Here is a 27,465-nt window from a genome sequence, read left to right as displayed (position 1 = left end):
ATTCTTTCCGGAAGAGATTTTCTTGGCATCGTTCTTAAAAGAAAAAATGTCGAACTCTCATCCAGAGTTGCAACAGCGAGAGCCGAGTTAAGAACGTTGGCTAAAAATAACATGGACCGCGTGGGTGGATTCTTCCCAAGAGTTTAAATTGGGGTATTCCGTGTCGCCATTTTCCTCTCATTTCTCTTTTTCTATCTCTTTCTATCTCTTTTTTCTTCTTTCTTTCTTTCACTTTGTCTCTCTCTCTTTTTTTTTCAAGTTACGTCGAGAGATCTTATTCTCCGCACGAGACTAGACGACGAGACGACGAGACGACATTTCGACTGGACGTTTACACGAGCGGTATGTGACATTGCTTGTACGCGTGACGAATGATCTGTCAAGTAGTGGTCCGTTCAACTGTGGTACGGTCGAGAGAAAAATATTTCGATCCTCGACACCGGCTGCATTCTTTGAGACTCTGCCAAATATGCAACCGTCTTTATGATTTTCATGAATGAATGCTTCTACCGAAAGCAGCTGGTTTCGCTATTTTTGCGTTCAACGATCTTTTCAAAGCTTACCGCGAACTTTTCTTTCTTTAGAATCGATCAAACAGAGAAACTCAAAAAATAATAAACATTTAATAAAACACAATTATAACGATATTACTATAGATTCTACGTGTAATAATAATTGGAAAAAGAAAGATAATCATTTTTTCATTTAACAGAGAAAATTGTGTGTTTATATATTCTGTTTACTACGCGTATGTTGAAATATCTTGCCAAATATTATACTTATGTGATACAAATATTGTCGTATTCATTGCTCTCGGTAATGTTTACGTTTGGTCTTCGACTTTATGAATTATTTCTCCTTCGTTTAGTCTGCTTCTATCAGTTGAACTGTAACAACGACGTCTTATAACAACCGTGAATACGTAGATATGGTAATAGTGTTAGGAGTTTGTAATAGAAACGCAATAGCAGTTGACATTTCTTATTTATTACTAAAGCCAGTAGTTATTCTAAGTCAGTTTAGTGTACACGTACTCCAAAGAATTTTCAAGCACGATTTTCACGAAAACGGGGCTTCAAACAAATAAATGTTACTCCTTTATTTTTGACTTATTTTTACACGTAGAAATTCCTCTCTCTAATTGTACCATTCACCCAGATGTGCCCTGTATATATAACGAATGATAATAAATGTTTAGGAAAAGATAAAAAATAAGGAAAATTTACATGCATTTAGTTATTATTTGTTGACGATTTGAAATATCCAGAATTCATCTAAAATCTCTGTTAAATCTTGTCGGTCACGTCGTTTTCATCGTGCCCTGATAGGCACGTTCGTTCGTACGTTCGTTCGTTCCCCTTCTCTTTCAGAGAGGAAGGAGAACGGGGCTTATTGAAACCGTAGCTCGCGTTATACTGCAACGGTTTATCGATGTTTCGTGTCTGGATCGGACGGTTGCTGTTCGAAGTCGTAGCTACGAGCGTTGGATACCTACGACGAGGCGTATCGCGAATACTCGCCACTGGTCATTCGACAGAACGCGATATTCCTCGCACGTATGTACTTTCAAGAGATACGATATTGTTAGTCGAATTCGTCCCTTCCTTTTTCCGAACCCCTTCTCCCTTTTGTCCACAAAATATATACGCCGTGGTACTAGATGCACACGTATGAACACACATATGTACGTGACTATAACTATCTTATCTTTCTGTCTCTTCTTCTCTTTCTTCTTAACGTTCAAGCAAGTTTTCTTTCCGGTTTTTATCCTTTCTGCAGTTTGAGCAAATTACACGGAGATCGTCTTAGACCTTGCAGGATGTGGACGAAGATTATTATCAGAGACACTCCTCTTTTCTTCTCTTCCTGGTTTGTTTGAGAAAATCTACTTTTCTAAGAAGGAAGTGTCGTCCTATAGAAATTTACGAAGAGAGGTGTGTGATTTCTAAAGAATTTTCAATTTCAATAAATGGAACAATTTTATTCTTTTAAAAAAGGGTTTTTCTCTTGATCTGAGTGAGCAAAAGAGCAACGAGATATTTACATGACAATCTAAATTTTCGAAGATTCGTTTAATTCCATTAGAATTAAAAAAAAATAGGAAAATAATAAGTCGATCGTAAATAACATAACAAGTCTTTAACGGAGTCGTTTAAACCTATATAAAAATGTAATAGCCGTAGGATGTTTTCGTGGTAAGCACGAAAAAGTTCTTTGGCATGGGACACTCGCAAATTATTGCGGTCTACCTTCGGCAGTTGGTTTGCGGTGCACACCTGGAATGCAGAAATTTATTCAGCGAATATACACGCAGGGCTACTATGTTTTCTGTCTTTCGAGACTTTCCAAATATCCTTTTTCTTCCTCGCTTTCTCTCTCTCTCTCTCTCTCTCTTTTTCTCTTTTTCTCTTTTTCTTTCTCTTTCTTGTTTTCAACCTTTTCTATACTTCGTTTCGTTGAACGAACGACTGCTTCAATTTCTCTTTTATTTTTTTTTTGTCGTACCTCTTAGCCCCTTTTTCCTCGTCTTTTTCTTTTTCTATATTTTTACTGAGAAGTTAAAACGTGTACGAAGATGCACAGTCACAAACGTTGTCGATCCATTCGATACTTAATTCCGCTTCGTAGATCAAAGCTCTCTGCCTCTTACGAACGAATCTCTTTATGCTGCTATGTGTGGAAAAGACGAAACTAAAGTTTTACGCACGTAACTTGGGAAGACACCTTCAAATTCACTTTATCCGATCTCTTTTTTTTTTACTCTTCTTGCTTTCTTTTTTGTCTTTTTTTTTTGTTTTTCTCTTTCACGCTACCATCATTCTTTCTCCTTTTCCTCTCTCTCTCTCCCCCTCTCTCCTCTCCTTATTACATCTCTCTTTTTCTCTTCCTCCTTTACAACATCGCCCTTTCGTCTTTTTACTTCTAAAATAATTTAAGCGAAGAGATAAGTTTTACGAGAAAGCGTCGTCAAGTCGAACCCCATTATCACGACGTATAGGTCGCTTCGTGAAAGCTCGCGCATAGCTTTTTATGATGACATTTATCGCGTATAGTATCTACATACTTACATGTATATATATATATATATATATATATATATATATATATATATGCACACATTATATATACGAAGGTAAGATCGAAAAGAAAGCTGTATCTCCATTTCATACTTTTCTTTATTACTTTATTTCTGTTATCTATTTTTCATTTCTTCACTTGTCTATTTATTTTTCATTTTATATTTTTTTCAAGTGTTTCATGTAATCGTTGAATTGTTATGTTGGTATGTCGAAAAAGATAGACGAGGTATCGCCCATCGAATATATTTCGAGCGTTCAACGTCTCGATATTTTGTTTGCATTTAAGTTATTTTTGTAAATCAATAAAAGTTCTAAACATCGAAAAGTTGTTCAATATATATAGAAGAAAAGTGTTTCCGGAATACGTCCACTAATGAGGGGCCGAGTTCGTTCGTTTCGCAATGCTGCATCGAGCAAACTTTTAGTACATTTGGTAAACATGAATAAGGAGGAGACTGTTGGCGAGTAAACTTATGGATAACGGAGGCGAGTGAATATCGAGTATCTAGATATTTTTTTCGTATTTTTATATATATATATACTCAGTAGGAGAGAGAGAGAAAGATAGATAGATAAAACGAAGAAAAAAAATAATATTTAGAACGCGGATGTTTGTTCTCCGCGTCGTTTAATTCATCCGAGTAATTAATCGTTAGAATTTGTTTCTACGTATGTACATGTATGTATAGATATATGTGTGTATAGGTATGCACCTATGTACGATGCAGAAACGATCTCGCATTATTCTTTCTCGGCATCCGTAAAATTGCGAGGGAGTTTCGTCGAGATGTAATACGCCATAGAAATAAATCTCAATTCCAGTTTCTATTTTTTCTTTTTTCCTTTTTTTTTCGGAGCTCGTTTGTAATTTACATTTCGATTGTAATTTTGTATTGAAGTCATCTATTTTCATCTCCTCGTGTTATAATGAAAGAAAAAAACGTTGTCTTACGATATATAATATTTAGGAAGGTTAATTTTGAATAGAGTTCCAAGACGTTGGAAGAAACGCAACTTCATCGTGTATTTACGAAGGATATTTTTTTTTTTTTGTAAATCGGTTTGTTCCAAGAGAATCAGAATGTCCGCGAATACGTTTATATGCTTACTTTATGGTATTCTTATGAAAAGAGAGAAAAAATAGGAAAGAAGAAGGTATAGAAGAGGATAGAAAATACGGTTTAGAGAATTTTACTTTTTAATTTTGGATCGATAGAATACCGGAACAAAGTACATACGTGTCGTTTCAGGGGCAAAATGTATTTCGGAAATTTTAACCACGACCACTTAGAGTGTCTCATGCAATCACTATCAAAAAAAGCGTTCTCTTGCCAGAACTCGTAAATAGTAAAAATGGAATTTTAATATTTTGTTTGTAGTACTGCATATTTCATATCATTTTTTAAATGAACGTAAGTTTAAGCATTTCTCGACTCTAACAATAATTCGGTTGGATAATAGTTCGCGCGCAATGTGTGTATGCTAACGCGAATCCGTTTCAAACTAACGTACCAATTTTTTAAGTCGAAATTATACGTTTATCTTACACGGAATCCCAACGACAGTAAATTAATACGTTGTGGGTGTTTTTGTAGTAATACTAAAGGCAGTTCTTTAGTCAACAATGTATTTTAATATTTAAGTCTTGGCGATTATGATACAATTATTTGAATGCTTGATGTGGACTGTATGAATGCTTAAGGACAACTAACTATGCTTAGGTAGACTATATGAGAAAGTTGTATATAATGTTACAAAGGCACTTATGTGTGTGTGAGAGAATATTCGAGGGTTTAGTGGTCGCCAGTTGAATACGTGTTTAGGAAAAGAAGCGAAGAAAGAATGTGTGCGTCCAAGATAAGTGGAGTATATGTGAGTTCTAGAAAATTAGGAATGTGTGATGTAAATAATAACAGAGAAAGAAAATGCGTGCATGACGTATACCTATTAAAGAAAGAGAAAGGACTCTAATATGAAAAATGTATTTGATACTGAACAACAATATCTAGCAACATTTTACTTACTCTGTCAACTGTTCGCAATGATGATCATCATAACGATAGTAGCAAAAGGTTAGTTTGGAAAAGAGTGGAGAGGAAACAGTGTATCCTGAGTTTAAAAAGAAAGAGGGGAGCTGATCTCTTTAGCTGTCGATAAAGTAAAGCTTTTTCTCTGGGATTCAGGGGGTCCAACCCCTTGACCTGGGTCAAACGGTCGGGCTTCTTTAAATCGCGACAGAGCAGAGATGTTTGTTACTATCTTTTTCTTCCCTCGTTCTTTGACAAATTCAAAGTTGCAAGGAAAAGATGGTGAACGAAGGAGTAGTAGTATATTGGTAAAAATGGAACTTCAAAGCATTGCACTCTCTTCTAGGTTGCCGGTCATTAAAATTTTATCGTTGTCAATTTTGCGACAATATTTTCACCTTTTTATCGTGAAATGTCTTTTTTCTCCTTTTTTCTTTATTGTAATAAAAATAAAAAAAAGGAGAGATTCGTAAAAGAAAATTTATATTTATTTATTTTCGTTTTCGTCTATACGTATTAAATATTAAACGCAAAGATTTTACACATTTAATGAATGAACTTATTCAATTATATTTTACAAATACAATTTGCATATTTTATTTGTTTCAATCTCTGTCAAAGAAAGCATCTTCGATCACATTTTCTTCTGTTATAATAATCAATAATTCCTAGCGCTCTTTCGCCAATCGTTTATCTAAACTTTGTTTGCCGAACGGAATTCGTTCTTCGGCAGCAACTTGAGAAATGATCTCCGTCCGTTAATGAGACAACTGTGAAATTCCAGTAAGTCTCAGGATTCTTCCGTATTCGCTCATCGTTAAGGTTGTGCGAGGTCATTTTTGGCTGTGTTATCTTTCTTCTAATTAATTCTCGTCTAGAGCCACAGACTGGTAGAGTAAACCTATCCTTATATTCGATATTCAAAGAAGTAAGGAATAAAAAAGAAAGAAACTGAAAGATTCTCAAGCTCTCATTTTCATATATCGCGAATAATGACCTGAAATCGTGAAAATTATCATTTGTATCGCGAAATAGACGATTGGCCAAAGGGTTCCTAGTTACACAACATCTTCGATTTATCCAAGCACGAAAATCTCGGGGCGTTAGCAGCCGAATCAAGTTGTTTGGGCATGATTACCTTTGGATCGCCGCCAAGCTGGATTAACCTGATGGGCTTTTGAAATGTTGATCTCCTCTCACCTCCTCACCATTTCACCTCCTTCATCTACCTCTTTCTCCCTCTATCTATCCCTCTTAGCAAGCAGGAACTCTAGCTTCTCGAGATACACACGTACACTTTGATGCTTGCGTATCGAGTATTGGCTATGGATTTGAACGATAAATTCGTCGCAGGCTTTGAGAGCAATAGTATCAACCAACAATAGTCTGAAAATTAAATATTAAATAAATTTGAGAAAACAATATGTTGGTATTTGAAAGTTAAAACGAAATAATATTGTAAAATGCTTTCACAATGAACTATTTTACTGATACTTCGTAGAATTATTATTTTTCAGACAAGACATATTATTAATTCGGTATCGTTTGTGCTATTTTTATTTACCTTGAAAATCTATTTTCTATCGACAAAATGATGACTAGCATGTTAATCGACTATTTCTAACACTATATAGTATTTCACGAATAAGCTTGATCGTCTTCATCGATCCTTTTACATCGTGTACTATACCTTTGACTTTGAATGAAATCGTTTGGTATTCGAAACGATGGCTGTGGCAGTTGGAAGCGTCTGGTTTACGTCTTTGCCTATCTCGACGAAGCATAGAGAGGGTTGAGAGAGAGAGAAAGAGAGAGAGAGAGAGAGAGAGGGAGAGAAAGAGAAAGAGAAAGAGAAAGGGAAAGAGAAAGAGCGAGTTACGTCGTCTTTTGAGCTTGAAAGCAAACGACGAAAATCTCGTGGCACACGAGAGCAGCGTAAGCTCGTTGACCGGAAACAAATTATCGGATTAAACGCTATCGCGCGAGCAGAGTGCTCTTTACCCACGTTTTACCTTCAGTATAGGCAATTTTATTTTTGATATTATTTTTCCTCCAATCCTAAGAGCCAAGTGTTACGATTCTTTCGATATATTCCTATCGTTCTATATTTTCTAATGTTATCTTAACGTAAATAGTTCATGAAGTGTGTTAGGAAATCTATATTTCTGAAAGGATACATAGATTTTTTTTGTTTAAAAGCATTAGGTTTACTAATGAATAGAATAGATTCAACCGAACGGGAAACTACTTTTATGAAAAATAAATCAACTAAAAAAAGGCGATGCAAAAAGAGAGCGAGAGAAAGATAAAACCGTCCTTCGATTTTTTTCGGTAAGCGAAGAAAAAGTAGGTTGGAAATTCTCGTTGAAACTCAATCTTCGGGTTTTCCAATACCAACGGACTCATCTATAAACTCGCTCGTTTCCTTCGCGAGAATTTTCTGCACATGTCCTCTCTGACAGCGCCAGATTTCATCCCAGCTACCCTACTTCCTCTTATGGATTATTCGACGATCCTTTTATTTTTTTTCCATCACTTATTTTATCTTTGCAGAGACGCTTAAATGGAAAATAAGAAGAGGAACATTTATTTGATAATATTCCAATTATGCTACTTAGAAATAAAGTTCATTATCTTCCTTTGCGAAAATTCTGTAATTCAACATTTCCAGAATTTCTATTAAAGTACGGAATTGTAAAGTATTATAATACCTAAAAGAGAGATGGGAAAGGGAAAATGAATCTGTCAAAATAATGGATGAGGTTAAAATATAATAAACAAAAGGAAAAATCATTTTAATAGGTGAGAATTTATTTTTATCCATAGAATTATAGTTGAATTCATACGGTATATATATTTTTCTATAAATATTTAGATTAATCTATCTAAATTAGTAATTAATCTAATATCTATAGATATTTAGATTCCAAAAACAATAATAGATTTGATATAATTCTAATCCTTTTAACGTGGTTAATAAGCTTTGAACAGTGTAGTATAAAGGAGGGAGGAAGTATGGGAGTGAGAGCATAGAGGTAGAAAGTGGGTATATGTAAGCTCGTACGGATTATTTCCTTCAGTCTCCCATTTTACCTAGTATAGTTCGGTGTCTTCATGCTAGTTCTCTACATACTATTTACATCTTACATAGCTAACAACGTATACCTATTTATTATTTAAGCTTACTGCGACATATATTAACAACTTATCTGCCTATTATCCTTGTTATACTAAATCAGTTTATAGTAAATTTTATTCGTTTTATCAGATGATGAAAAACATACAAACAATTTCGGATAATTTTAAGAAAAATCATTGAAAAATTATTGATCCTTATTGTCATCCAATTTACTCGAAAATTATTTTGAATTTCGAATTGATGGTATACGTTTTTTGTAAGACTTAAGTTTTGAATAAGGTTCGACGGGTGTTTTTTGGTTAAACTAGTTTGCTACAGCAATTTTTGCGAGTATGCTGCATCGAATTAGAACAGCCCTCTTGCGAGAATAAAAACGAATTGTACATGCTAGTACGTGAATTCTCGAGACATATCAGAAAGATTCTTTGGTAATTTAACTAGCTTAACTAGCTGTTGCAATTCAAGTTCGATGCTCCGAGGTGTATTGATCTTATATAATTTTAATTTTGTTTCTTTAAATTGCATTTTTTTTTTGGAGAATCATCACAAATTTATTAATGTGTAATTTTAGACGATAAGTCGAGAAAATTGTATTATTGTACTAAATAGTATTACAAAGAATCGAATTAAAATGATTAATTTATTATTATTATCATTATTATTTGTAAAAATATTATAGATTTGTTGACCTAGTTTTAGATTTTGTATGTAATCAAGTTCGTTCTTAAATTGGGATATTTTCTATCTGTAGCGAGCCAAGGCAGAGAAATTCAAATACGAGCTTGCTTTTATCGTTCGAACTAACATCGATCAATACCGACCAACGAGTACATATACTCGTCAAAGTTTTTCCTTCCTATGAAACAGAAATGTACTCGATCTCTTTTGCCTGATGTCTTGTTGATTTTCAAGGATTTGCAGAAGCGAGACGAGAAGATTGAGAAGCCTGAATTTTCCATGCGTATCTACACTTTCAAGAGCGAGGAAATTCGTTTAAGCGACGGTATACTCACCAGCGATGCTTTAAATTGGACATTTTTTAGTGTACACGTCATATGAATTTGCAAAAAATGTTCATTCGTTCATTCTTTTTATATCTCTCTTTCTCTCTCTCTTACTCTTTTTTTTCTCTCTTTTTTTTTCTTTTATATTCATAAAAGCTAGTTAGCTGTCGTCACATACGAGGATTTTATAGCGTAATAGAGAGAGAAATACTACGTTCTGTTTATTGACACTACATTTATGAAGAAGAATATGAAAGAGTTTTTATTTCTCTTACATTTTCTTTTTATATTTTCATAAATTTAATCGTAATTTCGTTCTGTCATGTAAAATTTTAAAAAGAAAAAAGTATTAATTATTGTTAAAGAAATAGAAATATATGTATAAATAAAATTTTTAGTAAAAGTTGAATGCATAAATATAAATTTCTATTCGGAAATATATTTTTCTATAAATATTTTTTCGTTTGGTAAACTATATTTTTTCGTTTGAAATCTAAAACACGAGTATCTACACTTTCCAACGTTTCGTCTATCAAATGAAATTGGATTTTTACTCTTCGTGATACTTTTTCTGTGACATTTTAAATCAGTTGCTAAATTTCTTTTTTATTATTGAAAACTGTGGTATTGGTGAAAAAGTAAGCGTTGTGAAATCAACAAGACCACGACCCGCAGAAATTAACGGTACGATGAGAACACCGTTTTGATATATCAAAAGAACTATTATACTTTATTTATTAAAAAGAAATTAAATTTAATAATATGAATTTTTTCGACGAAGCATGAAACTTTCTCCCTTCATTCGGAATTTTACATTTTTGCTGAAATTCTGATTTTATGTAAACAGAGAATAAAACAACAATTTAATTAATGAGAAAATTAGGCAGTTTGTTTGTCTCTACTCTTTTCCTTTCTATCTTCTCATTTTCTAGTTCGGTTCGTCAGCTTGATATTCATACGTTTATCAAGCTTTGCCGTTTTTCCTTTCCCTTGTTTCATTTTTTTTACTCGTCAAACCTTGAATCGTAATTTTCTATGTTTTTTTCTCTATCAACAGCAAATTTTTTCTTCACCACTCTAATATTAGATTTTTTAATAATTCAATATTTTGTTTCTCTCAGGAACACTTATACGTAGAGTACAATCTTGTTCGTCAAAGTTTGCGAATTAGCCCGAAACGCAGAACACGTGAGAGATTGCTTACGTTCAAAGCTTTCGAGTAAGTTTTTGTATGTCTTTTATGTAGGCGATATAACTCTTTTCCTGTTAGTCGCTTCTTAACTTCATTAATACATTCCTTTTGTTCACTTATTTAGGTAAACGAACATTTTAACACACACTCACACACATTTTGCATCTCTATTTTAATACTGTTAAATTAAATGCCGCTGCTTTCGTTTAAATGTTCTCATTTTAAAGTGTTGCTTTTGTTAAACAGGATCTTTAGAAGAAAAGGCACGTTATTAAATAAACGCAAGATATTTATAAATGTATATTGATATTGATAATAAAGACAATTATATAAACTGATATCAAAGATCATTATTATTAAAAATCATTTTGATAACATATTAATTATTTGGAGTTAGCGTATTATACCTCATTTTCTCGCGAGATCGTTAGCATAATTTATTATTTTCTTTGATAATGAACGTGAATGATTTCATATACTCAATTGTATTTTATGGTATTGTAACATTCGTCTGGTATATATAGGTCCTTTATAATACTGTTGAGCCTCTGACAATCAACGTGTCATGCTCGTGAAATGTTCTGCGAACATTGAAGACGTCTAGCACGAATGGTATACGTGTGACGCGTTATTCTCTTGTAGTCGATTGCCTGAGAGTTGCTATATCGACTGTATATATGTGCATGTTTCCGTAACGCATGTAAGAACGCTTGCGCATATGCACACGCAATGGTATATATATATATATATTTGATAACTAAATGAATCGCGTGCGGCAAGTAAATGCTAACGTACGAACTACAATATAATTACATACTCGTCATCGGCTAAATGATTTCGACTTTCTTCGATCAGCACGACTTATACAACACTTTGCTAATATACCCCTGGTACACCTAAATATATGTAAGAAATATTCATTTAAGTATAAAAATGAATATAATTTCATCTATTATAATTGCTTGTTATTATTTGAGATTGTATAATATTCATTGTGCTGTATAAAGGTTGGAATATTAATTTTGTTCGTAAAATTATATTGGGTATACAAATAAGTCCCTGCTGTTTGACCAAAAACCACACCGCCAGTAAGCTGTGGTATATCGTTGTATCGTAAAACGTTATATCGTAAGGTTAGACATTTGTCAACAATATAACCATAAAATATTAACGATTTTGTATCAGCATCATATATTTTTTTCGTGCTAAAATGTCGAGTTTTTAAGCGAATAAGCATCATTTGCAGGAACTTTTGATTTACTTTTTTAATTTGAAGAAATCTGCGGCTCAAGCGCATCAATTGCTTATAGAAGCATATGGTAAGGCTGCTTTAAGTTAGAGAAGTTGTCATGTGTGGTTTCAAAAGTTTAAAAACGATGAATTGGACGTTGAAGACAAGAACGTAGCAGAAGGCCGAAAGAGTATGAAGATGCGGAATTGGAAACATTATTGCATGAAGATTCGTATCAAACGTAAGGAGAACTTGCACTTACATTACTGGGACTCTCTACCGAACACAATTGATGAGATTGAGCCAATTAGTCAATGAAAAACTCGTTCACTACTACTCCAGATACAACAAAATTATTCATCTGCATGATAATGTTCGTCCGCATATTGAGGCGCCGGTCAAAACCTATTTGGAAATACTCAATTAGGAAATTTTATCCCACCTGCTGTATTCATCAGCATTGCTCCTTCTGATTACCACTTATTTCGATCGATGACGCATGGCCTGTCTGAGCAGCATTTCACATCATATGAAGATACTAAAAATTGAGTCCATTCGTAGATAGTCTCTAAAAATAAAGTGTTCTTCCAACGAAGTATCCGTAATGCTACCAGAAAGATGGGAAAAAGTAATGGCTGACGATGGACAATACTTCAAATAAAATATTAAGTAACATTCTTTCACCATAAATGCCCAATTTTTCATTAAAAACTGCGGAGACTTGTTCGTATTCCTAATACATTAATTATTATTACTTTCGTTTGAATTAGTTAAAAGATGATAGGTAAAAGTTTTTAATAAAATATTATCGGATTACTCTTAACGAATAAGAAAGAGTGAGAAAGTAATTAATGAATAGATTACTATCGCTTAATTTATAACCAATATCATTTTTCTATTCGTTGATTTGAAATCAGTTTTTCTTATGCAATCGATTTACTTAGATTTAGAGATCGGTCCGGGTTTAAGAGATTTCTCGAGTCGAGTAAAAGAAGGAGAAAGAGAAAGAGAAAGAAAAGAATATACGTCGTTCTTTGTACAATCCGCCTTCTACTTTTCTCTCCGGTTCTTCTTCTTCCACCACGGACTAGTCTTGCCGTTTTATCTCTTGAGGCTTTCTCAGCGATTAAACGTAGCAAAAGAGATTGAATGTGGCAAAGAAAAAGTGGAAAAAGAAAAAAGAGGGGAAAAAAATAGGCGTAACAGTAGTTTCGTAAGATTTTTCGTTTACTTTCGACGTTCGTTTCATCTATCTCCAAAAATATATTTATACATATCTCTCTATATGGATGCAAGCGTAACATATCAAAGTAATATACGTATTTTACAATCAGTTCCAATTGAAAATCAAATAAGATCTGCTATTGAATCTTTCTTTTTTTTCTATTCATTTATCAAAATATTTAATAAATATTTTGTATTGAGGTGTCCCCCCCCTCCGTTTTTTTTAATAATTTATAAAAATTTCCATATTAATTTTACATGAATCTATTATACTATAAAATGCGAAATGATATGTTACGACATTCCGTACGTTTTTAAATTAAAATTGTCCGTATCGTGTCGAGAACGAATTCGGTATAACGAGTTTCTATCGTTTATTTTCCAGAACACGCGGCCTGAAACTGAAAGCGTGACTTATGAACGCCAGCCGAGATAAAGGATCTTGATACGAATTTGTTGGAGCTTGGCTTTTACGTAAGTAGTTCAAGGATACTATAAAATTTATGCATATATAGTATTACATATTCATATTCGTGTTATCAGTCGCAGTTTTAGGTTTTTGCATTGTGAAAGATTTAAAAAAAAAAAGTATTTTATTTGATATAATTTTTTTAAGTTTGTATTATTTACTCTCTTATATATTTAAAAAAAAATATTTATATGAAGATTAATCTTACGATGTTATGAAACTCATGATAGCGTTTAACGGTTCGTTACAAATACGTGTCTCTGAATCGGTTGCAACAAAAGCTATTTCCCTTATCTTCAATTTATAAACGAGAAATATTTGATCAACGCTCTTCCTGTCTCAAACTCTGTCAACGAAGAATTCGATAAGCGATAAGTCAACTAGATAAAAAGAAGGTCGCGATATTGGTAAATTTATATATTTGATTTCACATGGTTATCTATATTTTATTACGGACCACTATCGGATACAATAGTTCAATAGTAGATATTTTTATCGTCCCCATGAGAGAGAGATCTTTATTTCCTAAAGATAACCGTGTTCATATTACATTCTCATTTCCTGTTCATGTTAATCGTGAAATATTTACGTGAAAAGGGATATGTAAATAATCGTTTCGATTCTGAAATATTAAATATTGTAGTACCTATAAATCAACGAAAGAATTTATTGAAACCGTCCATTTGTATATAATTATTGGATACGTTAAATAATTTTAATACGAAATTAATAGGTAATCGGGTATCAATCGTATTTCAAATTCAGACGCGAGGAATTAAGAAGAAGTAGTTTAGTTTTGCGAAATAACCAAAAAGTTAGATTCGATCGATCGAAATGATTTATTCCTCTTTTTGGCTGTCTCCATTGGAAATCACTGTGTGTACCAAAATATCGATATTAATGTTGGAATGTTGGTGCTTTGAAAAAAATTAAAAAAAACATTTTGTATAGCGAGATGGTAAGGACGGAGAAGAGATAAAAGGGCATTAAAAACGAGATAAAAAGAGAGCAAGCTTTTTAGTTTTCTTTCTTTTTTCTCTTTTCTCTCTTTTCTCTCTTTCGGCCGTTTTACAGGATTCTTGGTGGAATGCGAATTGCGATTGTTATTTGGCTCTCTCTATCTCTTTTCTCTCAATCTCTCTTTATCTCTTTTTCTCTTTTTCTTTCTTTCTCTCTCATAACGTTCAACCGAACGAAACGCAAAGCACACGTGGTACACACGAAAAGGGGAATCGCGTTGCTTGTTGCATTTAAAGGAGGTCGATTGATTTCTTGTTCTTCGAAAAGCATGGCAACGCACATATGGAATGGAAACTAAGTTTCTAGTCATTTCTCTTTTTATTTCTTTCTCTGCGGTATTTATATGTATATTTATGTATTTATATTTTCTGTGCGTTTAATTGGTTCTGTGTAGAATAAGTGTATTCATATATTATATCTCTCTAATGAAATTCAATACCTTCTCTCTCATTTGTATAATAATATCATTTAAATTATTTAAATAATCAATAACTATGAATAGAATCGATTGATGATACAAAATATGTTTTTGTTAAGTAAATAACTAAATAGTTGAATTTCCACTGTGCCAAAGTTGAAAGCAGCATACGTATAATAGAGAGCATAAAAATGCATTGTTATTTTATCTTAATTGAGCCTGTGATCATTATGCGAGTAGTCAACGTACTAGCAACACATATTTTCAGAAAAGAAAGAAAATAATAAGAATGAAGATATTCAACCTCGAAAATGTCGATTTGAAATAGCGTGAACGTAATTAAAATCACACATCAGCACATTTTTACTTGGCTAATGTGTCAGGCGAACTAGATAATTTCATTTTTAAATATAAATTTAATTATTGAATTTAATTACTTGACAATTTATGATCGATAATCGTAAAAGAGCATTTTAAATTCTTTCATAGATAAATTTATGAGTTTTTCATAGAAATTAATGGACGAGTATGGATGGAATAAAAGTAATGGATAATGAACTCATGATTAAAGCTCTAAAATGTGGAAGATTAACGAAGTATATCTAATTCATATTAGAAAATAAAAATGAAAAACAAATAATCCAAATGTAAATTAGCAGGTATAAAGTAATAAACTCCTTAATTGTTCGGAATACAAACAGTTCACTGTTAACATCCTGATCTTTCAAAGTTTGACGAGGAAAGCGTTTAATTTCAGACAGGGATCGCGTTATACAAAGGTTTGGTATCGTTAATTGTATCTAAATACACGTTTGATAAATGAGTTCGTCGCTGACACTATCGATCGCGTAAGCTTGAAATTATTCATTCCATTTAAGAAGATTGAAAATAAATAATGATTCTATATAAAATCAAGGAGTATTTCCCACGTTTGACTCTCATTTTGTGTTGCGCCAAATATATCCTTATTAGGTGCAATGCAGAACTCGAGGGACACTTGATAACGGTTCGAGCATAGCGGTCCAAATTTGTTGTGGCCCGTAATTTTGCTGTCTGAAAAGAGGGATAGAAAAAGAGATAGAATTAAAGTGAGAATGAAAAGAGGGAGAGATGAGGAATAAGAGGGAGATGACGATTATGGCGGATACTGACATCTCTTCCCCTTCAACTCGTCGATGTTTTCGAGCGGACCGACAATTTATTTTCATTTATGTTCTACTTACATACTACTGCGAGCGTATGCAACGAGTCAAACATCGTGTCAAGTAGGATGCTAATACTGGAAAAGCTTGTCTATTTGTATTACGCACCAGTGCCGTTCAAATCTCGCTTCCGCTTAGTGAGATGTTACCTGCGGTAGCTATTTGTAGTTTCGATGAAAGCTTAAGCTAATTTCCACGGACGAGATAAATGTTACAACGTTCATAATAAGAGAACGTTTTGCTATTACTGTCGTTAATATAACTTCACTTTCTTACTCGTAATTTAAACGTGTATTTTCTTTTTCATCCTTCAATTTTGCATCGCTTTATTTAATTTTTTCTTCTTTTTATTACTGTTTTTTCAACCCTAACATATCGGCTTTTCATTATCATTTTGATCATTCGACGATCATATCGTATCCGAGAATGTCATCCATTATCATTGACCACATTAACCACCAGTACGTTCATCGATATCCGAACCGGGCGTACTGTGTTCCAGCCGTGAATTTTCAATCGATCGCTCCATTGCTGCTGTCGTATCAAATTATCGATTGTGCCTTTCCTGACGATTCGTAAAATATAGAAGCATATGTAGATAGAGAACTATCTATATTATATTTAACACTGAATTCAAAATAAAAATAAAGAGTGCACTCTAACGTTGTCAAATAATTTGAATGGATGGAAGAAAGGTAACGATCAAAGGAAAGGACATTGTAAGTTTCGTATAATTTCGACAGTAGTATATTTGGAGCGAGATTCTCTAACGGAATTTGATTAGCATATCAGTACACAGGTGCATGAAGGCTACAGTTGCAAGGTTCCTCGAATGCGTGGCATCCTCTTCTACGAAGTTCGATAAGCTAATTGGCAAGCCGAATTCGCACCTCGAAATACCTTCATGATGTAGTTGCGTTATCTCTCTCACCCCTCTCTCTTTCCCTTTATGTACTATGTTTCATGTATGCTTCGCTTCTATTGCGCGCAATATTGCATGATCAGAATTCGATCATTCAGGCATTGATCTTTCGTTTCTATCGATCTCTTTCTTTTTCTCTCTTGCTCTCATCTTTCACTTCGTTCCACCATTAGTTCTATCATCGAACTAAATTACTTCGATTACTATTCGAACTAAACACGTGTAAGTCGCTTTAAAGAAAATACCTTTCGAATAGCTAAAGGTACTTTATCTGTCATTGTTTATTTCCGTTCGGAACGACTCTGAAAAATCCACAGACTGAATTCAGAGTGGCAAGAGGCGGTATAGCTCGTTTCGAAAGTCCATTTGGTGAACCCAATGACTATTGAGCCGGGACGATTTTCAGCAACGAGAGAATAACGGATTCCCGTCAGTGAATCAAATTTATATGAAGGGGTATTATAGCGCACGGTATATCTACGCTGTTACGTTTATCTGCTTAAGTTCCTCACGTCCTGGCTTTTCTTTGAAGAAGAAAAAATGAGAGAAGAACAGATACTTACCAAGATGAAATATTTGCATAATTATTTTTGAAAGAGAAAGAATGGAAAAAAAAATATCTTTTTAAAGTATTTTTTAATGTTTAAACGATAAAAACGTAAACAAGAATGAAAGATAAAGAGGAAAGAGAGAAAAAGGTAGATTAAAACGTTATAAATTAGTAAGACTGTTTATTACGGAGAGTTCTTTTTGTTGGGTTACATGCTTTAATAAGGCCATAGTAAAGGAACAAAAAGAAAAAAAAATGAAAGAAAGAAACAAAAAAAATGGAAAATTCTGCATCATCCAAGTTCTTTATGGAACTTTATGAGTTTCATAATGACGCACAGGCGCATCTAGATTTTTACGAACGCAGTGCATCGTGAATACTCTGGACCATGATTAATCAGGTTCAAAGTTTTGAAACGAACGCTTCTTGAATACGATAAAAAATGGAAAGAAAAAGTAAAAAAGATCGACCATGAATAAGACGTTGCGAAATTTCTTACAAACTGTCTTCGTTAAGTATTTGATGCTTTTTTTTCTACAACATTTCTTTCATTAAGTTAAGAAGAAGATATACAATAAATTATGTTTTCTCTCGGTTTGCCGCTCCAAATTATCACGATATAATACGACGTATATATGTAATATCTTGCATCATGGCATTTTCTGGCAATTTCATGACCTTTGTCGTATCTTCTGTCATCCATATTTTCTTATAATTTACGTAAGGAACTATATGCGAGGAGTGAACAATGGCTAATATTAAATTCATTTACGCGAATCAATGAATTGAATAATGCGAAAGCAGTTATCGTTGAATTTCGTCGATATTATCGATGTTACTAACGTAAAATAGCTTTTTAAAATTGAAATCGTCTTATCCTAAGATGTATATCTTTTTGAAGGGAAAAGCCTTCATTGAATGAATGTATGTTTTAAGGTCGCAAAAATTTCGATAACGTTTCGATGATTTTATTGATCATAGAACGTTCACGAATATCGTATAACGGTGGCCTTTCAAAGAAATTTTTTTTCTCGTTCAATGTATTACGATTTCAAAGAGTTTGCCAAGCATATCGATCCTTCAACCCTAAAGATCGATCGTGAATTCGAAATATGCTCGAGACTAGCTTGGAGTTCTCTGTAAACTCGTTTTCCAATTGCGGTGAAACGAAGCTGATACTCGACTTTTTCGTGTGCAGATATTATGTTTTTTTTTCTCTTTATCTCTTCTCTCTCTCTCTCTCTCTTTCTCTCTTTCTCTCTTTCTGATCTTATATATGTAGATATACACATACGTATAACGTTGTTCCCTTCCTCCATTGCGTTCAAATTTAACGGGCAAATATTTATCAACGTTTTGGGGAGATTAAAAAAGATAGTAAAATCGAAAATACCAAGAACGCAACAAGCATGATAGCAGTCATGGATTTGTATACAGGTGATAAAGGTGAGAAGTTTCGGTCTACTATAAATGCTCTATATATTATTAATATTTGATGGTCAGTACATAGTTTGGATTTTTATATTTACCACTGTAATAGAATTTGGATAGAATTAATATTTCTCATTTATTTATCTCATTATTCGTTAATTTATAACGTTTCGGGTTCTTTAAAAGCTAAATATCTCAGCGGATATAAAGAAAAAATATTTGACTTAGAGGATGAAACAAAGAAAATGAAAATAAATGATTGGTTAAAATGTTAACAACGAAAAACTTAAAATAAATCGAGACATTTTGTTAAAATTTTAAAATAAAGAATTAAATATTAATGGTTGCCTATTGGAAGATTGATAATGCAACAAATTGCTTAATCAAGTAGATATATGACGAATTTAGAAAACGATATTGGGTCTCGTCTGTGAGTAAATCTGGTATCAGACGAGAACTAAAAAGATTCGACTTGAGATCGATTTCCCTTCGTAGATTTATGCGGCTATTTTTTATTTCGGATCTTCCAAGGACGCATTCTATGACATAGAATTACGATCTCGTAGAAGAAGGTCGTCTTTTATATTTCTTCCTTCTTTTCTCTTTTCTTTCCTTCTTATCTTTTTTCCTCATTTTGTTTTTTTTTTTTTTTATGCCAATCGTGGTACTTTGACTTTCTTAGAAGGTTACTTTTTCTTTGATAGTTAACAAAGAAGAACTTATTACCCGTTAATACCCTTTTGCATATCTTTCTTTAGGTCATATCTGGATTTTTTTTTATTTTCTCTTACCCTTTCATTCGTTCTTTCTTTCTTACAAGGAAGTAACTATAGTACATATATCAAAGCTCTTGTTACTACGAGCAAAGCGTTTAAATAATAATTATCATCGTAGACAGTGGTCTTTTCTCTCTTTCTTTCAAATATGGCTAAAGCTTCATATTTTTTTTTAATTACTCACAGTTCTGAGTTCCGTTAATAAAAAGGTTTGTCGAGTTTATTCATTTTTAAATAAGTCATCGTTTAGTTCATGGATGTTGTCATATACTTATTGTATCATAGCGTTAATAAAAACGCATTATGATCTAGTTCCCTCGTGTGTCTTGAATAAAATAATTAAAAACATTTCTAACGATGCATACAAGGTTTCTAATTAATATAACGGCATAAATACGTAATTATAATAGAAGCATAAAATTGAAGGGTTTCTCAACAATCTCAAGAAATCAGTTAACGTTTTTCTTTGATTATTCTTGAGATATATATATATATATTAGATCAAGTCATAAGTTACTTCCTTTGTTTATTAGACATTTATTTTGTTTTCATTAAATAACAAAATTATATTAATTTATTATGTAATTGCCAATTCGCTGCTTAGGAAGTTACTTATGACTTAACTTAATATATATAGATATATTTGTCAAAGAGTTATCTTGATTTATAAATATTATATAAATTTATACACGAAAAGAGCAAAATACAAAAGAGCAAAGTAACTGTTAGATAAAGTAGTTATGAATAACTTGAAACTAACTGATTGATATGAATTTTGTTTGCTCGATATCTTGTCTATTTAGTCAATAATTTTCTCTTTTTGAATCCATAAAACATCTACGTTATACGTTTTCATTTCTTTTACATTTATGTTAAACATAGATACATCGCATGTGAAATAAAATAGTAGATGTATAAAAAAATGTTTCTGTTATCTGAAGATTCTACTGCTCGACACAGTTTCCTTTTATGGTTAATTCGAGTTACCATTCGTCCGCGTTCCTTCTTTTTACTTTTCTATTTCCTATTTCTTTTCCCGTATACTTGGCTAAGATTTCGTGTCTTACCAACCCGTAGAAGAAACCGAGCAACATTTACCGGCTACTTTTCCCTTGTTCATTCTTTTTCCTTTTCCCTCGTCACGAGAAGACAGCTGCGAAACATTTTTATTCTTTTGCAAAAGAGATAAGGAGTTTTGTGAAAAGAGCCGAACCATCTTGACCGTAAAAGAATGCCACTTGCCGACTATTTCTACTGCATTTATTCATACGTTCGTATTTTCTTCCTACATACACACATACATATATATATATGTATTCCTCTTCTGCTTCTGCTCTCAACGAAAGGAACATTTAGATTTAACGATGAAGATAATATCGAAATCTTCTGCCCTTTCCCAACGTTATAGTTTCGTTTAATTGCCTCTCCTACATGAAAGTTCGCAAAGAGAGAAAAGATGAATCTCAGTAAGTGTGTGTGAAAAAGAGAAAGAGAAAGAGTTATATAGAATCATGGGAACTGAAAGCGTTCGACAGAATCGGTCAAGGAACAATGGAATACTTTTTGGAACGTTACCATTTCGTTTTACTATATCTATTCCGTTTAACGTTTGATGTCGACCAACTGGTTATTTTCTACGAGTTTGAGTCAGAACATGCCTCCTGTTTTGTTCATAAGTCTCCGAGTCATCGTCCTCATCGTTTGCTTCATGATGCATTCCTGACGTCATGCGCTTTTATACCTCGTAACTTTATACATTCTATGTGCTCACGAGTGGCTTTTTAATCGTGGAATTTCTATTTTCGAAGGAATCATATCGTCTTCAAGCATTCTGTTATATTCTAAATTTAACATTGATGATCTGATACGTAAGTATGTTATAATAGTTAATGCATTGTCCATTTAACACGTTCAAGACGGGATGTACGATTGGTGTTATATGGATGATTGTCATATCAGGCGATTTTTATCATTGATGGTACAAACGTTTATTTAATACTAATCAGTATTATTCATTGAAAAAAAGTACAAATAATAAAGCCGACCTACGGTGAGACTTATGAAACATCGTTGTCGCGAATGCAATTAAATGATCATTGCGAATAATGTGAGAAAATTCATTTTGTTTCATATATGTGATTAGTACGTTTTCATTTGTTCGATTAAAAACTTTTTTTTTTATAAAAATGTGGTCAGTCTATTATGTAAAATTTGATAGATTATATATATGGAAACTTAACTATATATTGTAAATGTAACGGTACAAAAATGTACGCGATATTTCTCTACGTAATTCAAGATTGTTAAAAATTCTTGAAACATATTGTGTAATAAAGAGAATACTGTAAGCCCGTCGCACTTATGGAATTTAGGGACAAAGATAAGTGGTTTGAGTATATTTGCATTGGGATCGTTTGCGATTTTAAGGGGTCAAGAAACCCATTTGTCTCTGTAGGAGTAATTCATTGTTGACAACTGATTATACGTATGTATGTATATACCACGTTCTATACATACATAGTATACATGTATTTTCATATATCTCGTTTAACGAGATGTTGACTTTTTTTATTCTATAACCGAAATTTTAATTTTTTCATTATTAATTCGATCGTAATTAAATAGAAATTAAGTTCACGCATGAATTCTCACTTCATTGCAATGGAAACAAATTTGTGAAAATAAAATGCAATTAGCTTTTTTTTTTATACAGAACGGTCTTATTAAATATCTCTACGTTAACATAGTTCTCTATTTCTGTATATGTATTGAAAGCACACGAATGTACAGACGTAAATGTTCCTAATCAATTCTTGCATCGATGTCTTCGACCATTTGATTAATTTATTTATAAGAGTAGACACTTTTATGAATCTATATTTTATTAAATAAATATCCGAATAAGGTATAAAATAATTTTTAAAAAATTATAGATATTTTAAAATAAGATATATTTAAGGTAATTCCGTAAATATGTACAATTTTATCTACAAGTTTATTATTAGAATGTCACTTTTAGAATCGATTTCTGTTTCCCAAAGTAAAATTAATCAATATCGTTGTAAATATTGAACGTATTTAATAGCAGATGCATCTTTTTTTAAGCTACAGACAAATGCATTCTTTCTATTAAAACTACATACCTATAGATACTTCTCGATTAATGTGAAAGTAAGATTTTCTTTTGGCGAGCAATAATGACGTCTCGGGAAAAGAACGAAAGCAGTTCTTAGCCTTTGTCCCATCGGGAAATTCATCTCGGTGTGTGTTGGTGCAAATTGGTTTTCGAGGAAGAAGTAATCTCGTGCTTGAAAGGTCCGATGTCCCCGTGGAAAAGTACTTAATGAAGTGTACCCGTCGAAGTAAGAAAAAGAGGAAGAGAAATAAGAAGTCACGTCGAGGTTGATAAGAGAAGGGAGAAAAAAAGAGAGAAAAAAATCAAAATCTTAGAGAAAACAAATAATGAGCCATATATTGAAAGTATTTTGCGTAAGAAGGCTGTTTACATTCATTATTCTCTCATTAAATTTTGTTCATAAACAATTTTATATTCTCTTTGATTTTGATTTGACGAATATTAAATTGACATATTTTCTTTTTTTAAGACACACGATAGTTTTAATTTATTTATTGAATTTTTAAATTAGCATTTTGCATATATTCGTATGTAAAAAATATTACTTTCTATATTTTAAAAGATACTCGATATTATTAATAAATATTTACTAAATTTTAAATGAAGATAATGTTCCTCTATATATTTTTAGACATGCTAAATATGTGTGATTGGGAAACGTTTTTAAAATATCTCAAGTCTCTACCGTAGCGTTCTTGAATAAGGAATACAATTTAAGTGCTTTCCTTCTACACTTACTTTTTACTTGTGTTTTCTTCTATGTCACTTTTCTTTCGACGAGCACGAAGGACTGTACCGTAATTCACTACAAAGATGCTTTCGTGTAGAATAGATCGTTTCTTTTGTTCGACATGAAAACGTGATTTTACGAAGGCAGTGATTTTAACCGTTTGTGAATCTTGTCTTAAGAAAGTCTGTGTTTTCCATTCTAAAAGAATGAACACTTTATCGACCGCTAGCCTATTAATAGGCTTTTTTGTCGCCGACGCTTACTGAACAAAAGTTTATTGATCAGCTTTCTATCATCGACCGATAACTTATTAATCGGTTGACATGGCAATGAACAGTCATTATCATTACATGAACAGTAATTTGTTATTAGAATCTTCTTAGTATCTTATTAAAATCTGGTATTAGAATCTGTTAGTAGAATCTGCGGCTGAGCGGTCGGTCAGACGTGCGTATGCTGTTGAAATTCTAGCGATCGGTAAAGTGTTAACCCTTAGCGCTCCGTTGGCTCCGCTACGGAGCCATCCGTCATTTGTTTCGTAACTCCGTAGGCTCCGCTGCGGAGCCCAATGTTTTTAGCATGACTAGGAAAAAAGAAAAAAAAAAGAAAAAAAAATTTTTTTTTAATTTATTTTTCATTTACAAGAAGAAGGTGCATATGTATAAAATAAATAAAATCAAAAATATTCACAAGCACGTGTAATTCTTCTCACTTAAAATAAGACTCCTTCTTCATACTCGTTCCGCTGCGAAAATGTGCCGGAGTTGCTGGTAGGCAGTGGTACAAAAACGTGCAGAGCGCTAAGGGTTAATAGAACTTATTATATAATTGAAGCATGTGTTTATCGTTCACTCTGTAGTAATAGAACTATTTATTCTTTTATATTTGTTAAATTAAACAAATGTTGAAAAGAATTTATTTTTTACATATAAGTTTTTTGTTATGAAATCTTTTTTTTATGTCGCGTGTATAAAATTTTCACGAAATATTGCAATGAACTATACCTGAAACACACGTGCAAGATATTATCTTAAAAGCAAAGCTTTGAAGAATTGACCACTATTATATAATAAATTATTTTATTACTTCGTAAGAACGAAAAATCTCCCAACAGTACCATCATCACTTCTTTTTTCATTTCTATGGGAGTTTTCTTCTTTCGCATTATGTCGAGATCTGTTGACGGACAAAGCTAGAAACGGCCTAAGAAAAATGTTCTGAACGGTAACGTTGCAAGGTCAAGTAATCCTTTTCTCGTTCTCGCCTTTATCGAGTGGCAATTGTTAAGGCTAGTTCAAATTTCGCGGCCAATCGATTGTACAGAAGAAGATATTCTTCGTTTTACGACTTACACTTCTGGCTTTGGATAAAAAGTTTCTTTCTTCCATAGAAAGTATATAGAAAAATAAAATAAGTAGAAGTACCCACTTATAACGTGCAAATTCAATATATTATATACGTGTTTTGTACATACATGGCAAATAACATTTTCACTAAAAATTGGTAATATAAAAAATAATTCGCTCGAAAAGCAAAGATACTGGAAATCCTGTTGAAAATATTATATTTTATCTTGTAAATTAACTAACGCTCGTGTTGATTCTCTCTATTTGTGCTTGGTCAATGCTTCAAGGTCTTATTAACTACAACAATCATCGTTTAGTAGTTTCTATAGCAAAGTAAGTACTGTAAGACTGAAAGTTTATAACTTTCCAAGTTAAAAGATGTTGGTGGAAGAGTATAAGAGAAGATAGGAGTATAGGAGATAGATAAATAAATAGATAGATAGATAGGTAGATAGGTAGATAGATAGATAGATAAATAGAAAGATAGATAGATAGATAGATAGATAGATACATACATACATACATACATACATACATACATACATACATACATACATATATATATAGAGAGAGAGAGAGAGAGAGAGTGCTGGTAGATGCGACCAATGGACAAGATGGTGACTTTAGATGATGTTAGTAAGCTGATAAAACGTTTAGTAGCTTCGATGCGGTTCAACGACAAACGAGCCATCGATCATCTTTCACGTTGGGTGCTCCCAAAAGCTCCTTTCTATTGACGTTAACGATCGCGCGCGTGCTACGGTTATAATAGCACTAGATGCTTATAATCTTTCGCCTGGAACGACGATTAATTTTGATAAAAAACTTCAGTCGGCCATTCTTCTTATGTTACAAGCTTTTTCTTTTCATAATGTTTCTTCGAAAGCTCGATGATCGAGTTCTTTACTCAAGGAATCATACATCCAAAGCTTCATTTCAAATTGATCCAAGGTATGAAAATCTTCCAAAGCATACCTATTATTATAATTTTCTACTTATATATCATCCTGATTAAAAGCAAGATGGTTGAATCATGTTCATCAATGACTCATTTTATAATATACCTATTAAATGATGTCAAAAGATATCGATCGTTTTATACGCATACTGATAAGAGCTTTCATAAATTCCTTTGAAATTTTTTACGAAGCCAAGGCTTTGTAATGCCAGTTATATTATTCGTTGTCGCGTAAAGTTCTTTGGAGCACAACATAATGAAAAAGTTAATTACCGACGTGAGCTTGCTCTCTTTCATGATCACATTTCTGAAAGCATTATCACTGAAAAAATATGTTACGTAAAATCGAGAACTTTTGTTGGCTAATGTTATCTCTCTTGTTTCCTTTCTTGTAATTTTTAAAAATGAGTATGAAATATTCGATCTCAAAAATTCGACCGAGTAGATAAAAAAATGTGTTACATTTTTTTCAAGAGTACGGATTACGAAAGATCAAGGAAAACAAAGTAATAAACAAAAATATGATACGTGTGAGAAAAAAAAATAAAGTAATTGTTTAATTATCGCGGTCAGTTTTCAGAGGAAAACGAAAGGCGAGCCTGGCTGTCGCGAGCTCGGTGATAAACGCGCCATTTCTGAATTGGATGATTGTCCCTTATTACGCGCGAGTTCCCCATAATTGTCTTTGCGCACGCTATACCGACGTATGCGTCCTCCCTCCCCCTCAGCTTAACTTAACTCGTCGCAAAGCGTTGACCAGACGAATGAAAGGAGTACGTATTTATACATACACACACGAGTTAGCTAAAGAAGAAAGATAAAATAAGAAAAAAAGGAAGGCAAGAGAGAAAGAAAGAAAGAAAGAAAGAAAGAAAGAAAGATACATAGAAAGATAGAAAGAAAGAAAAATGTTTCAACGCCACGAAAGTAGACCTTTAATATGGCGTTTTGCTTAAGAAATTCGCTGAGCTCTTTCAAATCGAATCGACTTCTTGGAACGAGTCGAATTTCTAAAAGACACCTGGTACTACCTATGGAAGAACTTCTTTTCCTTACCGTAAGCTTTTCAAGCTGTATTTTCGAGAAGAAAGCTAAACGAACACCGCGAACTTCAATTTGGTTTTATCACCGTTCGCTTTGCCCTGGATAAACCCGCCCTTTCTTTCTATTCTTTCTTCTCTCTCTCTCTCTCTCTCTCTCTCTCTCTCTCTCTTCTTTCCTTATTTTCTTTTTTATTTTCTCGCCTCTTTTCTTTTCTTTGGTTACGCCTTCGTCCAGACGTAACGACGAGTGAACGCTAATTGCTCGTTGCGGCCAAGGAGGGGAGGAGGCAACGATAATTGTTTCCTGGCAACGCGTGCGGTTCCACCCTATTATCGTTTGCGTTGAACGCTATTAAGCACGTATGTATTTGCTACGTTGCTTTTGCCTACATCCCACTTTGATCCTTTGATCTACTTTTTGAGAAATTCATTATGAATTCACTTCATCGTGTGTGGAAACACGATAAATTTTCAAGTTCAACTAATTTCACTAAACTGACTGATTAGTATCGTTTTATTTTATCTTTTATTTCTTTTTTTTAAAGTTAAATATTGTGTTTTTATATA

General features: G+C 32.9%; 1 protein-coding gene across 3 annotated transcripts in view; it reads left to right on the top strand.

Annotated features, from left to right (window-relative positions):
- LOC122520840 (amphoterin-induced protein 1) overlaps window positions 1–27,465 on the top strand; it is a 251,722-nt gene that overhangs the window by 66,070 nt on the left and 158,187 nt on the right. For all 3 annotated transcript variants that reach the window (XM_043641145.1, XM_043641143.1, XM_043641144.1), the window contains exon 2: window positions 13,283–13,371. The gene's annotated coding sequence lies outside the window, so the exon portion shown is untranslated. The remainder of the gene's footprint in view (window positions 1–13,282; window positions 13,372–27,465) is intronic.

Source organism: Polistes fuscatus, unplaced genomic scaffold (genome assembly GCF_010416935.1).
Source record: "Polistes fuscatus isolate 324 unplaced genomic scaffold, CU_Pfus_HIC Scaffold4, whole genome shotgun sequence".
NCBI classification, from domain to species: Eukaryota; Metazoa; Arthropoda; class Insecta; order Hymenoptera; family Vespidae; genus Polistes; species Polistes fuscatus.
The sequence above is the reverse complement of the archived record's forward strand: the minus strand, read 5'-3'. Positions and strand labels throughout refer to the sequence as shown.